We start from the raw sequence: 13123 nt of genomic DNA on the forward strand, positions 1-13123 counted from the left end.
TGCTCAATTAATAATAGTTTCTAGTGTGAAAGAATGAAAAACAGGTAAGGGCATCAACTGCAGTCAAGCTGTTGCAGTCGGGAAAGAATCCCAGCTCTGAAGACCAGGGTGTCTCAGCTGTAGGTGTGTCTAGACTTTCAGAAGGAGGAGAGGACAAGTCACAGGTGGATGATTTCACAGTTGGGATGTTTTTTATAATCAAGGGAGTCTGTCAGGGGAAAAAGAAGTGTCTCTCCCTGTGTCTAGCTAGTTTTGAGGGACAAATAGTTCAGCTGATCATTTATGAAACAAAGATGGGAACTTGGAGGCCCTGTGTCTGGCCTTGTCACAGGTGAACGTGGGGTCTCATGGGCTCACAAGACCGAGTGAGTGTATCAGTCAGCATGGGCTGCTGTAACAAAGAGCACAGACTAGGGAGCTTAAGCCACAGAAATCTATGTTCTCACATTTCTGCAGGCGAAGTCTGAGATCAAAGTACTGGCAGGGCTGGTTTCTCCTGGGGCCTCTCTCCTTGCCTTGTGGATGCCTCTCCTCTTTATGTCCTCACGTGGTCTCCCTTCTGTGTGTGTCTGTGTCCCGACCTCCTCTCCTTACCGGGTCACCAGTCTTTGGCTTAGGGCCCACCCCCCGTGACCTCATTTAATCACCTCTTTAAAGGCCCATCTCCAAATACAGTCACGTTCTGAGGTGCTGGGTATTAGGACTTAGCACATGAATTTGGGGGACATACTCAGCCTGTAACAGTAGGTCTCCTCTGAGTCCGTGGGGAAGGGTGGTCTCTGCAGTGAGTCACACAGGTAGGAGAGCGCAGTCACGGAGCTCGGGAAGATTAAGCTTTGTGGTTGTCCAGGAGCTGGGGGCCCAGGGGAAGCTCAGCCCTGTCACCAAGGAGCCCCTGGCTTGCTCTGCCCCCCAGAAGCCTCCCCTCGCTGAAGGGGGGATGTGGGGGGGAAGAACCTGTGAAGAGGCTGAGAGGGGCCAACAGAGCCACTGGAAAGAACCTGCGGAAGGAAGCAACGCAGAGAAGTAGAGAAAGTAAGTGAGGGAGGGGAGTGGGGGGGAGGGCAGGGTGGGGGAAGGGGGAAGTGGTGTGAGGTCGCCAAGGGGACAGAGGAAAGAGACCACCAAGCAGCAGGACACGGGACAATAAGAGAGGGGAGATTTCACCCATCTCGGGAGGCCCGGAACCGGAGAGGCAGAGGATGAGGGGATGCATGACTCCAGACATTTCCACTGTGCTGGCCTGTGTAATGCCCTCACCCCTTCACAGCCCCCTGAATTGCTTGGCAAACGTATTCATTACTCTGCAAGACGAATGGAGTCTAATCTGTGGTCCTTTGTGTCCACCTGGGTTGAGAAAGGCCTGGAAGCAGGGGGACCAGAAGGCTTGTCTCATTGGGGTGGGGGGGGTAGGTCTCACCTACCAGCTACCTGGTTGCACATCTCGTTTCCCTCCCAGACTGGAAGCTCTTGGAACACAAGGACCCTGTCTGCTTTATCCTTCCGTCTCCAGCTCCACAGCAGAGGCTTACATACGAGTAATTCCTGGATCCCTTTGAAAATCCTGTAAACCGATCACTTACGAATCAGTCTTAACCTTGTTTTGCACCTAAGTATGTGGTCAGCTCGCGGTCTCCCATCCCCACGCATCCTGAGCAGCAGGGGCTGCGTGGCCCGCTTGGCTCTTCTGGGCTGTGATCCTTGCTCTCAGAGTTGAAAGAGAAAGACGGGGCCCTCTGCTTTCCCAGCGCACCAAACCAGGGGCGGGGGGAGGCACAGAGCCAGGCCAGGGGCCGCCCTGAGGGCCAACAGGGTCAGGCTCCAATCTGCGGCCCCAGGCTGCTTCACAAGTGCCCTGCCCCCAGCGACGTTCTTCAATGATCTGAATTGAGTTCTATTTTGGAAATCTGTTGGGAAATGAGCTCCGTGCCAAGAAGCGAGATCTGGGGGTGAGGGCAGCAGGGATGACAGAGCAAAGGCTGGCCGGTTCTTCCTGCCCCGGCCTCCCTGGGGAGCACACGGGCGGGAGGGCGTGTCCGGGTACTGCACAACCCCAGCTGCTCTGCTCAGCGGGGGGTGGGCGCAGCAAGAGGACGGCAAAGCAGAGGCCTGGACGCCACTTGCAAGGAGAAAAAGGCCAGACCCGAGGTCTGAGTGTGCTTTCTTACTGGGAGACACTTGGCGGCGTGCAGAAAGGAGCCATAACGCCCTTCCAAGGGGCCCAGGCTGCAGCATCTCAGAGCTACCGCCCCGCACAGAACAGCTTTTATAGCTCTGTTTGGCCTCCAACCCAGACTAGCCAGGGGGCGGATGGTTTTAGGACCCATTTGTGTACCATTAAAGCAAACTACCGACCTTCCTAAGGAGATCTGAACTTCCAACTATGTGAGCCACAGTAGAAAAAAGCCCAGAAAAACAAATGCCGTCAGGACATAAGGTTTTCCTTGTGCCAATATCCCGGCATCCTCGCCCGAAGATGACTCTCCCAGGCACTCACCCTCCAGCAAAACACTGGGCTGTCTCTTCAAACAAAAATAAAGCCAGCAGAGCAAGGAGATGGAGCAGGAAGAGTGAGAGGTGACCTTCCTTGACGTTAACTTCCTTGCGGTCACTTAGAGGAATAAATGGCCGTTCTGCATCTCCAGAGGAAGCCCTGTGCCCCATCGAGAACAGGGGTCAATGATATGCTGAAATCAGTTTAACGAAAGCGCCCGTGAGACTGATCCCCATCCAAAAATGTTTTCATTAAGATGAAGATAACTTGATGTATTGGGTTGCGCAAACACGACTGCAAAACCATGACCCAGGTGCAAAGGAACGCTTTCTCCCATTAATTTTAGTGTTTGCATTAGAGAGTTTGCACCGGTCCCAGCATCTGTCTGCAGCACAGGCAATGCTGCAGAACTGCCTGCAGCCAGGTCCAGCTGCAGGAGCCACTGGCCTGGGGAGGTGGTTTGCAAGCAGCTGCACGGCAGCAGGGAAGCACCTTCAGTCTGCCACTTCCTGCCCCTGTCCGGCTGCCCCAGAGTTGCCGAGGCAAAGAGCAGCCACCCTGCCTTACACACAGGGCTTGTGTTCAGCTGAGGAGAGCCGAAGTTTGTCGAGATGAAGCCGAGCACTCGGGAGCGACCTGGGGAAAGCCACTGTGTTGAAAACAGATCCCTAGATTCTGGGTTTCGTTTTCTTTAGGAAACACATTGTTCATACTGTTTAAAGTAAATAAAATAACGAGGAGACGAGAAAAAATAAAGGAAAATCATTTTCGAAAGGCATCCTTTAATTCCCTGAGGAGAGCAGCTCTTGGTGTCTAGAAGGGGCCTCATCTACAGTTGGTCAGTGGACGGGGTAGTCAGCCCCCTTGTCGGGCCCACGTTCCTTCTCCACGGACGAACCCACCACGTGAGCAGAGTGGGTAGCTGCACAGAATGAGGAGCTGGTGCCCTGGCCGTGCCCTTGAAACCAGCCACTCCGTGTGACCAGGCGTTTGTCCCCACCAGTAGCAGTCACTAAGGAGGTTGATCCGTCTCCAAGTAATGTGCTCTTCCTCTTTTCCGAGACAAGCCTCCAGTTCTCAGCTTAAGGCATCATATTTTCCATGTCCCAGGGCTGGGACTGCTGTCCTAGAGCCTCTGACCCCACCCCCAGCACACTCTCAATCTCCTGCTGATGCCTAAGAAAAATAGGGACCACAGAGGGTCAGAGTGCGGGGAATTCCCAAGCACCCCTCAGCCCTGACGCCTCCGCATCTTTGGGGCCAGAGCATCAGCGGCCAGCCCCCCACCACACAGGCAGGGCTGGGGAAGGAGCCACGCATGGCAGCCGCACAGCTTCTCCCATCTCACTTTTAAACAGGCTCTGAGCGTCTCTCTCACTCTGCCCTTAACATGAGCTAATGACACAACGGCAGGACCCGGTTTGAGCCCCACTTACTCATCCTGCACTGAGCTTGATGGGCTACAAAATGCACAAAGTTGGCAAAAACAAGCCATGGTCTTAAAGCAGCAACTGAGTGCACAAAAGGCTGCCTAGGGTTTGTCAACCAGCCAGTACATGGCAGGTAGAACGTGTACCTCACTGCAGGGCTCCTGGTTGGCAGGACCACACAGAAAGGGCGCCTACTCCTGGTGGAAGCTGGACGGGCACGAGAAGTGCCCAGAGGTCACTGATGCAGGAAACGACGTCTGACCGTCTCCAGGCACGTGGGACCCGGGAAAGGACTTTTTTTATAGGAGCCCCAGCGCCTGGCCCATGGCTGGGGGAGGGCTTCCAGGGGGCTTTCACAGCTTCAACTCCTGAAGTGGAATCAGGCCATCAGACTACCACAGGACGCAGATGGGGCTGCAGGAAGTGGGGAGGCTGGAGCGGCAACCCCAGCAAAAGGGGTCGAGGGTCCAGAGAGAGTAGAAAAGAACCAGGTTCCTTAACATGGAAACAACCAGGAAAGGAGGCCAGTTTCCACCTGAAGCTGTTCCATGCAGTTCACTCCTTCACTCACTCGTTCTCCTACCGACTTCTACAGACATTTCTAACAGTTCCCTATCTGCAAACCTCTGTGCGGAAGGACCCCTACGGAGACCACGGGAGGGGAAGCACACTTGCTCATTGGAATTCTAAGCTGTGGCTTCCAGCCACTGAAAAGTGTTCACTGACTGAGGAGAGTCAACATTTAAATGGGTGTTTAGAGAACGGTTCCCGTCCTCATTCGTTGAGTAAGAAGGCCGGTCTAGTTGGAAGATGCTCCTCTGACACCCCATGCTTTGCAGCCCACATCCAGAGCTGGCCTGGTGCCAGCTGCAGGCTCCTTGCTGACCTCAGCGTTTTCCTTTGTCTCTTGGGCTAGTTTTCAGGTTCTGACAAGTGTATGAATTTTCCCTAAATTTTCACGAAGCACAAAAGTTTCTTTTGTGCTGTGGAACTCTGTAGAGGGTTTGGTTTCTTGCCCATGGCTTGTGTCCTGTCTCTTACATTCATCTACTGAGCAGTGCTGGAAAAAGTCTTGGAAACACCCACCACCATCAGCGCCCAAAGGAGGCCACGGAGGACGTAGGGAAATGCCTACATCAGGAGACCAGACTCAGGGCCACACTCAGGAGACCTGTGTTAGCACCTGCCCTGCCACCAACTGGCTCTTGGTGCCTCATCCTCACTGCTCTGGGGGAAAAAAGGGGGAGAGGGAATTGGTCTAGACTCGGGTTTCTCAACCTCCACGTTACTGACATCTTGGGACAGATGATTCTTTGTTGGCGGACGGCCGTGGGGGCGGGGGCTGTCCTGTACATTGTGGGATGTTTAGCAGCATGCCTGGTCTCTGCCCACTAGATGCCAGTAGCATCCCTTCCAGTTGTGACAACCCAAAATATCCACAGACAGTGATAAATGCCCCCTGCTGGGAGGGGAGATTTCCCCCAGGAGAACCACTGGTACAAACCAGCACCAGCTAATCCAGAAGCCAGATGGGGCCACCGAGCATGTGAAAGGCACCTAGTCCAAACTGGGATGTGCTGTGAGTGTACACTGGACCCTGGACTGCAAACATTTAAGTGCAAAACAAAAAACATAAAATGTCTCAAGAATATTTTTATATCACTATGTTATATTTTTTATTGATTACCATGATAGTATTTTTAATGCATTAGGTTACATACATAAAGCAAATGGTAAGAATTAATTTCACCTCTTTTTTTTAAAAAACTTTTAATAACGTGGCTACTTAAAACATTGAAATAACATATGTGGCTCAGCTGGTGGGGCATTAGATTTCTGCTGGTCAGCGCAGGTCCAGACGCCACCCCCTGAGGTCCTCCCGGCTCAGGTCCAGATTGCCTGGGGATGACTCGCTCCCACAGAAGCGCAGCAAGCATTTGTCAGCACCATCTGCCACTGTGATGGACCTGACAGCTGAGGCATGACAGAGCGGACACAGAACCCATCAGAAGGTCTCCGAGCCACCCCCACCCCCACCCCCGCCCCTCCCAGGTATTTTAGAGTCGCTCTCTCCTTACTGACAAACTAAGCAAAATCTGCAGCGTCAGCATTTAGAGGCGTCGCCTGGCTCCATCCCACAAAGGAAGCAGCCCCAGCTGTCAACATCCTGTTCCTGCCTGATGGATGCAACAGACCCTGGACACCCCACGCAGGAGCCCAGGAAACCTGCCTCCCCGAGGTAAGCTTCTGCTCCCACCGACCTGTAAGACAGCCTGGGCCTGCAGCGTCCTCTTTAGCCCGGAGAGCGGGAGGCTCATAGGAGCTGGTGGAGCATGTCACAATTTGCTAAGTGCTTCCCAATCCGTCATCTCCCTGAATTCCCCAAATAGTCGTGTTATAGAGAACAGACTTGTGGTTGCCCGGAGGGAAGGCTGGATTGGGAGTTTGGGGTTAGCAGATGCAAACTAGTATATATGGGATGGATAAACAAGGTCCTACTGTAGAGCACAGGGAACTATACCCAATATCCTGTGCTAAAGCATAATGGAAAAGAATATGAAAAAGAATATATATGTATGCATAACTGAATCACTTTGCTGTACTTTAAAAAAAAAGGTTTTTTTTAAGAACAGCTTTGTTAGCAGGACACTAGGATGTCTCCATTTTACTTATCTGTGGCCAATAGGCATTTTGTTCTAGAAACTCAGGTCATAAGAAATGTTAATTTCTTCATTTTCATTAAATCAAAGTAATTCGATCTTAGCCCTTTTTTTCCCCACTATCACGTCTCACCCCAGCTCCTTCAGTTGTTCAAAAGGTAAAGGTCCCGGAGTCATGAGCAAAGAGGAACACTCAAGGTGGCCCCTCTGGTTTTCTGTCCCCCTGGTTATCCCTGATGGGCCATTGCCTTGGCCCGCTTGGTACCTTGAAGGGGTCTGTGTGCTGCTTATGGGGGGACCAAGCAAGCTGTGGCCACCTTCTCGACAGCTGGGACGGTGAGAGCACAGGACTCAAATTCTTAGGGCTCCTTCTGGAATTCCCAACCCACCGACCCTTTCCTGGCCACAAGAAAGCTCTCTCTCTGCTCTGCAGCTTTCCCTCTCACTGAGAAAAACAAACCAAAACAACAACAAAACAAAAAGCACCAGCCTCAATCACCACCCCCTACCTCCTCCCTCCCCGCATACACACCCCATCCTCCGGGCACCAACTAGCATTCTCTTCTAAATGACTTCAAGCTTTCAAAATAAAATCCAAGACAGTGGGTTTGGATTCGGGCAAACTCTGCTTTCAGTCCTGCATCACAAAACGCTAGCAAGATAAGAAGCTCAAAATCCTGACCTTTTGGCAAGGGAAAAAAAGACAACAGACAACATGCAATTTAAGATCTCTATAAATTATGCTATTTCCACAAGTGGAGAAAGCAAGACTCTATGGGGTCAGATAACGGCTCAGTATCAGGTTTCTGGTAAGTGTGAGAGGAGGAGCTCACACCCAGGACCCCTGACTCCACCTAAATAGATCACATGCTGCTCTGCCTCCCCCACGTCCCGTCCCCAGATTACCAGAGAGCCTGGAAGGAGGGCTGTTGCCTGGAAGGAGGGCTGTGGCCTCGGGAGGGGACCTCAGCTCTGTTCCTGGAAGCGCCTTCCCCTTGGGAAGCGCACACTGTTGTGCGGCTGCCACCCTCCAACCGGCCACGTTAGGACACACTTCCCTAGTCCCTTAGCATCTCTGGAACCCACTGGGACATTTAAACAGGACCTTGTCAAAAGCTGAGGTTCACACATCTGATTTACAAGATATTTTTCGCACTCAGCTCTCTAGAGAAATGGTTTAAAAAAAGGAAAAATATTCAATGAAATCCATAGGTACTTTAGGGGTCCTGCAAATCTGTGATTCCAACAGCATTTTTTTTTAATTGGGTGGATGTGGACGGAAGGGTTCATGGAGAAATCTGGTTGAGAAGAGGCATGGAAGCGTGAGCTACTCTATCACATGCAGTCAGTTATCACCAAGGTAATTGAGCAGCCCGTCGAGGTACTCCATCGTAAAGTTATAGACTCGACCTTCGAATTGGGTACTTGCATTGGCGTAGGCCCAGCTCATGGACGGGGCAGGGGTCTTCATTTGAATGCCTGCCTCTTCGGGCTGTGCAGTCTCAGAACAGCGGAAACAGAGGGGCAGCTGATGTCCCCACAGGGGACCGGAAGCACAGATCCTAACACAACTCCCACACCTGTGTGCCGCAGAGGCTTCTGTTGAGAGTGAAGGGGAGGTGTGCGACTCCACTGAAAACTCTTATAAAATGCTATACGGCTCGTCGTAGAACTGGAAGGATCTACCTAAGAAAACATAGCTTAGTAGGATTACAGGATATAGCACAGGGAACTATATTCAATATTCTGTGATTAAACCATAATGGAAAAGAATATCAAAAACAGGATGTATGCATGTATATATATGTGTGTGTGTACGTATACCTGAACCACTTTGCTGTACAGCAGAGATTAACACAACATTGTAAATCAACTATATTTCAATAAAAAAAGATATGGGAAAATATGAAATACAGACAAATAAAAATCAAGTACAGTATAACTTCTAACAAACCTGATTGCCTGTTAAAAATGTATCAACAGAAACTGAGTTCAACACAAAGTTGAACGAAAAAAGCCAGACTAAACAGTGTGTGCTGAAGAGTTCCATGTATAGCAAGTTAAAAAAGGACAAAACTAACTCTGGAAAACAGTATGGAAGTTCCTCAAAAGCTCGCAAATAGAATTACCACATGACCTAACAATTCCACTTCTGGGTATTTACCCAAAAGAATCCAAAGCAGGGTGTGTAAGCAATGTTTGCACACCCGTGTTCATAGCAGCATTATTCACAACGGCCGAGAGGTGGAAACCACCCGTGTCCATCAACGGATGACGGGATAAACAAAAGTGCTATCAACACGGTGGAATACTAGTCAGCCTGAGAAAGGGAGGAAATTCTGACACAGGCTACAACCTGGATGAACCTTGAGGACGTGACGCTCAGTGAAATGTCAGTCACGGAAGGACAAACACTGTTTGATTCCACTTGGATGAGGTCCCTAGAGTAGGCAAATTCATAGACACAGAGGCTGGGGAGTCAGTGATGAATGGGGACAGAGCTTCAGTCTCGCAGGATGAAAAGGTCCGTGGATGGAGGGTGGTGGTGGTGGCTCAACACGGATGCACTTCACGCCGCTGAGCTGTGCTCTCAGAAATGGTTAAGATAATAGATTTTATGTTTTGTACCTTTCACCACAATTAAAAACTAATTTTTTTAAAGAGAAAAAAACAGGCAGCACTTAACTATGGTGCAGATGAGAGCTGGTTCTGAAAAGAGGGGGCTCCTAGGTGCTGGTCAAGTCGTGCTCCTTAGTCTAAGCACGGGGTGTATGCGTGTTCTCAATGTGTGGACCTTTAGCAAATTATACATTTAGGCCTTTGGCACTTTTCTGAATGCATGTTTGTGTTTTGTCTTTACAATTTACAATTAAATATTGTAAATTGCCTTCATTCAATTCTTCCTTCCCACTCCCCATATTACACTTAAAGGTTAAAAGAAATTTAAAAATAACAGCAGAAAAGGCCACAGGATGAAAGAGAATCTAAAGTCTGTAACAACACATGACAGACCTTCCACTGCTGCCCGGGCTTGGCTCCTCACGGCGTCCCGAGCGCCCGAGTTCAGGAATAATCCTTTGGTTTTCATCGCCACTGCTGTTGATGGGCAAGAACAAACACCCCCAAATGCCAGGTTTTTTAAAAACTTTGTCCCAGGGGTCCCTTCGCCCAAGGGCTGCTCAGCACAGCTCGGGCTTAGTTAAGCAGGCAGAGTGGAAAAGGCCGGGTGTGCGGAGAGCCCAGGGGCGGGCCGGGCGGGGATGAGGGGAACCCCAGGTGCACCCTGACCTGGACAGCACGCAGCTTACTCATTAATCAGGCGCTTAACAGGCTGGCGCTCCGAGGCCCCTCTTGGCCTGGCAGACTGGGAGCTTTGGCTTGGTTCCCAGTCTGCGCCCGCCCCACCCCCTCCGAGGTCCCCTCTTCTCCTCCCTGCTGAAACCTCTCTCCGCAGGTATCCAGACCCTCAGCCGGGGGCTCTGTCAGAGTCTGTCCTCGGCTGGATCCTCGCTCAGAGCTGACCCCTCCTCCGGCCTCCGCCTCCCCCGGTGTCTGCTCCCACACCAGCAGCGGTTCAGGTTGTGAGCAGAACCAGCTTCTCCAGAAGAAGAGGTCTTGGTTCTCCCCTCTCTGTTTCTTCATCTTCCTCCCAAAGCTTTTATTTCTACTTTTACCCTGGTTCCTTCCCTTACCTGACCACAAGCCCAGATGAGGCACAGGGCTTGAAGAAGCCCTACATCTCATTTCCTTTGGGTCTTTTTAACCCGGACTTTTAAAAAATAATCATGTTGGTATCTTGTAAATGCTAGGTGTTGAATTTCTATAATAATGCTCACGACATATTTACCCCTTCAGGGAGGACCCTGAGGCTGGGACAAGTAACATGCCTCTGATCCCACCAAGAAGCAAAGCCAAGAAGATTCACGTCCCACCTGGATGGGACGGTCCTATGACCTCAGGTGTGCTAGAGCCTCACTTATCCTCTGACGGTCGCGGTCCACTTCCCCAGGCCGGCTTCCCCTAACCACTGTAAGGACATCCACAGGGAAGCATGGAAGGCCGGGAATTTTGAGAACTCTTAGAGGTAATCTTTAAATGATTACACTCTTTTGTTTTAAACGTCATGTATAAGCCCAAGGCCCTCTGTTTACCTTCCATTTTCCCCAAATAAACCCAAGGAGCAGTGTTTGCAGCTCAGCAGGAGCCCAGCTTTGGGGAAACACTTCTCTCTTCAGAGTTGGAACTGACCTTGCACAAAATATTATGGAAGAGGAAGGGCTCCCTGCTGAATAGGACAGAACATCTCCCAAAGCCTCACGAGGCCACTTTTACGCTGGAGGGGCAGGAGGAGGGGCGGGGCGAGGTGTGGCGATAAAACAAACCAAATCTTGGAGTGGACAATACATGTGTTATGTCAGACCCGGCTCTGTTCCCTGGGGGAGGGTTCACTCGCAGCTCAACCCGCTGCCTGCCAGGCCCTTAGAATCCACAGCAGGACCCACTGTCTCTGTCCAGCCCAGATGGGATGCCCACAGGTACCTTTAGAAAGATGCTGAACATCTGTGGGGCCAAGTCAGCCCCATAGGGCATCTGAAGACAAACAAGGCCCAAATTTCAGGTCAGGTCTGTCAAAAGAGAGGAACTTTCTTTTTCTTTTACTTTTTTCAGAATTTGTTCGAGATTTTCAGAAAGGAGAAAAAAGTCCATTTTTTAAAGTTAAACTCCTAATGATGCGTTTCTGCAGCTGGAGACCCAAATAAAATAAAAAATAAAAATAAAATAAAAAATAAAAAATGTCTCTTTTCTATTGCTACAAAGAGCAAGCATATCAGAAGTGATGAGTTGCTTAAACCCCACGTGAAAACCAGGCTTATAATTCAAATTTCAGTGCAACCTCCCCTGCTTTCAGCTCTCCATCCCCGCTCCCTGGGGCAGAAGAGAGCCATGTTTGCTCCCATCAGACAGTGGTTTCAATTCCCCAGGAATTAGCACATTAACATCTGTGACCACCACCCCAATTTAAGAAAAGCTGAAGACAGCCAGCTCCAAACTCCGTTTCACCGTGTGTCTTTTTTCCCCAAGGAGCTTCACTCTATAAAACACTCTAAACTCGTGAAAACTCACTTTCGCATTGTTTCCGGCCGAGCGGCAGAACTCAAGCATGATGCTTTACTTTTGCCAGATTTGGGCTTATTTGGAGGAAAACACGAGTTCTTTCCTCTTTTAGCTTCTTTCCATCACTTCTGGAGAGAAGCTTTCCAGTTACCAAAACAAAATGTTTCCCAGTTTCTCCTCCCACACCCATGAACTTTGTTTCTTAACTAGGTCCCAGATTCCCCTTAAAACAGAACTGAACTATGTCCAACCAATTTCTGCAGTTTCTTCAAACATGAACTCAAGAGACGTTATTTCAAGAGGTTTGTGTGTCCTCCCTCCCTCGCCTTTCAGCGATTGAGTTGGTTTTTGAGGCTCCAACAGGGAAGGCTGAGGGGTGCATCCCACCTACCCCCAGCCGCGCCCCGCACCCCTCTCGCCAGAAGGGCAGGAGAGGGAAGCATCCTGGGTGCACAGCAGACTGGCCCTGCTTCCCTCTCCAGACCTGGCAAGATGCTGCGAGCGAGCAGGTGGACATTACAGCCATGGGCTAGGCTGGTCCAAGCTCCTGGGCTGGAAGAATCCAGGTATTTCACATCTGGCAGTGAAATGCTGGACCATGTCCCCCACAGCTAGACACACCAAAGCTGCCTGACTTTTGACATCTCCCTAACCCCCCCAAGAGCAAGGGCTTGTTCTTTGCACGGGGGGAAGGGAAAGAACTTGGAAGGAATCTTGCTGAGGACCCTCCGGGAAGGCCTGGGGCAGCTGTTGCCAAGGCAGCAGGGAAACTAGAAGAGGTAACCATTAGAGGGCAGCGTGTGCTAACCTATGACTCAGCGCTGGCTCCTTTTCCAATTACAGGGCGTCTCAAAGAGCAAAAGCACTAGGGTTCCAGTGTCAGCAGAAAAACAAGTTAGAGAGGCACGAGGGAGACCTGGATTGGGAGACAGAGAAACATCCCTCCAAGCCAAAGCTGTGCCCGCGAAGGGCCAGGCTGCGTGTCCCAGCATATGCCAGGAATACAAACCCGGGAGACACAGGCTCTTGGAGAGAAGCCGACCTGTCCTGCCCCATGAGCGGCATCTGATGAGCTCCTTGGCCTCTGGGCCAAGAAGCCAGTTCAGTGCCCAGAGCTCAAACAGAGAGGGAGGTGGGGAGACTCGAGGCACCATGTGTCCCTTTGCTCTTCAGCCTTCTGGAACAAGAGGACAAAGGAGCTCCTTGAGGCTGGCAGACACTGGGGGAACCGCTGGGTGTGACAAGGAAGGACGAAATCCGACCCCACCAGTCGGAATCTGTCATCTTTGCTGGTCTCTAAGGTGGCCCAGTTCTGAGGGCAGCCCCTGGCTCTGAGCAGATGGGTTTCACCCTCCCAGCTCACAGCCCTGGGCCTTGCCAGAGAGGTGAGGACGTGGCATCCTTCCACGGGGCAGACACAAGCT

General features: G+C 51.0%; 1 long non-coding RNA gene across 1 annotated transcript; it reads left to right on the forward strand.

Annotated features, from left to right (window-relative positions):
- The first annotated feature begins 5846 nt into the window (after window positions 1-5846).
- Window positions 5847-11187, forward strand: LOC130831832 (uncharacterized). The gene is made up of 4 exons (XR_009048124.1): window positions 5847-6163; window positions 9516-9717; window positions 10039-10196; window positions 10440-11187. It is a non-coding gene; the product is annotated as an uncharacterized LOC130831832 (long non-coding RNA).
- Window positions 11188-13123: the final 1936 nt, after the last annotated feature.

The sequence above is a fragment of the Hippopotamus amphibius genome, chromosome 11, assembly GCF_030028045.1.
Source record: "Hippopotamus amphibius kiboko isolate mHipAmp2 chromosome 11, mHipAmp2.hap2, whole genome shotgun sequence".
Classification (NCBI taxonomy): domain Eukaryota; kingdom Metazoa; phylum Chordata; class Mammalia; order Artiodactyla; family Hippopotamidae; genus Hippopotamus; species Hippopotamus amphibius.